This window comes from Conger conger, chromosome 9, assembly GCF_963514075.1.
Source record: "Conger conger chromosome 9, fConCon1.1, whole genome shotgun sequence".
Taxonomy (NCBI): domain Eukaryota; kingdom Metazoa; phylum Chordata; class Actinopteri; order Anguilliformes; family Congridae; genus Conger; species Conger conger.
Genome location: NC_083768.1, coordinates 61,293,950 through 61,297,451, shown reverse-complemented (window position 1 = coordinate 61,297,451; position 3,502 = coordinate 61,293,950).

The following is a 3,502-nucleotide window of genomic DNA, read 5'->3' as shown; positions in this document are numbered from 1 at the left end:
ACAGCACAGAGAGGGTCTACAGCACAGAGAGGGTCTACAGCACAGAGAGGGTCTACAGCACAGAGAGGGTCTACAGCACAGAGAGAGTCTACAGCACAGTCTACAGCACAGAGAGAGTCTACAGCACAGTCTACAGCACAGAGAGAGTCTACAGCACAGAGAGGGTCTACAGCACAGAGAGGGTCTACAGCACAGAGAGTCTACAGCACAGAGAGAGTCTACAGCACAGAGAGAGTCTACAGCACAGAGAGGGTCTACAGCACAGAGAGAGTCTACAGCACAGAGAGGGTCTACAGCACAGAGAGTCTACAGCACAGAGAGGGTCTACAGCACAGAGAGGGTCTACAGCACAGAGAGGGTCTACAGCACAGAGAGGGTCTACAGCACAGAGAGGGTCTACAGCACAGAGAGGGTCTACAGCACAGAGAGGGTCTACAGCACAGAGAGAGTCTACAGCACAGAGAGGGTCTACAGCACAGAGAGGGTCTACAGCACAGAGAGGGTCTACAGCACAGAGAGAGTCTACAGCACAGAGAGGGTCTACAGCACAGAGAGGGTCTACAGCACAGAGAGGGTCTACAGCACAGAGAGGGTCTACAGCACAGAGAGGGTCTACAGCACAGAGAGAGTCTACAGCACAGAGAGGGTCTACAGCACAGAGAGGGTCTACAGCACAGAGAGGGTCTACAGCACAGAGAGGGTCTACAGCACAGAGAGGGTCTACAGCACAGAGAGAGTCTACAGCACAGAGAGAGTCTACAGCACAGAGAGGGTCTACAGCACAGAGAGGGTCTACAGCACAGAGAGAGTCTACAGCAGGGCTTGTGTGACTGTGTGTCTGCTCATGTGTGCGTGCGTGTGTGTGCGTGTGCGCGCGCTAATATGTATGCAAGTGTATGCATGTGTATGTCTGTGTGTGTGAGTGTATGTGCGCGTGTGTGGGTGAGCATGATTGTGTGGGTGTGTGCGTGTGTGTGTGTGAGTGTGCTTGTTCATTAGGGGCTGGAATCCTCTGCCCTCTCCACCCAAGGCCATGGTTAGAGGCTGTTGCTATGCAACAGTGTCTCAGGGGAGAACAGCTGTTTTGCACAGGCCTGATCTACTGCGTGCACACACCCACACACACACACACATGCATACACACACACATGCATACACATACACACGCCAGACACACACACACATACACATATACACACACACATGCATACACATACACATGCATACACATACACACGCCAGACACACACACACACACATATACACACACACATGCATACACATACACACGCCAGACACACACACACACACACATATACACACACACATGCATACACATACACACGCCAGACACACACACACATACACACACAGATGCATACACATACACACCCCAGACACACACACACACACACACATGCATACACATACACACCCCAGACACACACACACACACACATATACACACACACATGCATACACATACACACGCCAGACACACACCCACACACACACACACATGCATACACACCCCAGACACACACACACACACACACATATACACACACACATGCACACACACATGCATACACATACACACGCCAGACACACACACACATACACACACAGATGCATACACATATACACGCCAGACACACACACACACACACACATACACAAGCAGATGCATACACATACACACGCCAGACACACACACACACACACACATACACACACAGATGCATACACATACACACATCAGACACACACACACATACACACACACATGCATACACTGTACAACATCCGGAGAATCCGACCCTTTCTCACCACCTACTCCACTCAGCTCCTTGTTCAAGCAATGGTCCTGTCCCGCCTGAACTATTGCAATTCTCTGCTGGCTGGCCTTCCAGCATCTGCCATCAGACCCTTATAACTAATCCAGAATGCTGCAGCCCGTCTGGTATTACTATTATTAATGTTCCCAGACATTCACATGTCACCCCCTGCTCTGCAACCTCCACTGGCTGCCTGTTATGGCTCGCATCAAATTTAAAACTTTGGTGCTCGCATACCAGGCAGTTAAGGGATCAGCCCCTGTGTATATTCAATCCCTTATCAAGACCTATACACCAACAAGACCCCTCCGTTCTGCCACTTCGTGCCGTCTGGCACCTCCTCCTCGCCACACCTGCACCTCACGCTCACGACTGCTGTCTGTCCTGGTCCCACGGTGGTGGAATGACCTCCCGGTGGATGTCAGAACGGCAGAGTCTCTGACCTCCTTCAAGCGCAGACTGAAGACTCATCTCTTCAGGCTACACCTTTCCCTCCCTAACTCACCACCATGATTAGCCTTATATGCCATAGACTGTAATGGCACTTATATAGTTGTATAGATATATATATTTTTTTTTGTATTAGCTGTTGTATTGTTGTACTCAGGATATTCTAGCTGCCAACTGTGTATGCTAGTTTGAAAGTTGATGTATTCTTCAAGGGTTCTGATTATCTGTATGCTTACACTAGGACTCGGAACTGTACTGTCCTCTCAGGTCCTCTTCGCACTTGTACTTGTGTTTGATCTGCACTTCGTTGTACGTCGCTCTGGATAAGAGTGTCTGTTAAATGCTTTGTAATGAAATGTAACATGCACACACACTTACTCACACACACACACACACACACACACACACACACACACACACTTGCTCACACACACATACACACACACACACTTACTCACACACACACACACATTGACATTTGTTAATGAGAGACGTCAGAGGAGAAGGGCCAGACTGGTCAAAGCTGACAGGAAGGTGACAGTAACGCAAATATCCACACATTACAACAGTGGTATGCAGAAGAGCATCTCTGAACACACAATGCAACATAACTCTAAGTGGATAAGCTACAGCAGCAGAAGTCCAAAAAATATGCCTAATAAATACCTAATAAAGTGCTCAGTGAGTGTACACACACACATACACATAGACTCAGATACAGTACACACACACACACACTCTCCTACAGAAAACACACGTTCGCACACAGAAAACACGTTTCATGCCAGAATTTACAATGTCCAAAATAATGGCACATCTTGATAATAAATTTATCCTAATTCAAAATACTAAGACAAACATGACATTAATTCATAGCATTCTTACTACTGTAATTTACTGCTTAGCTGCTGGATTGTTGCAGAATTATACCCACATACAAGACTTAAGTTCTCTTAAAATGAATTGATGAATCTTTAAGTAAATTACAATATAAACCAATTGGATTCAAAGGTATCAGTCATGATTCAGAACATATAGTAACAGTGTTCTGTCCCCAATGTGTGTGTGTGTGTGTGTGTGTGTGTGCTGGATACACAAAGACAGACAGCGAACAATAGGCTTCAAGAGACAGTCGGAGGTGGAGTAAAGTTTGAAGGGCCTTTCACTCTCCTTTCTCTCAAAACCAAGTTTTTTAGTTTGTAAAATTACAATCG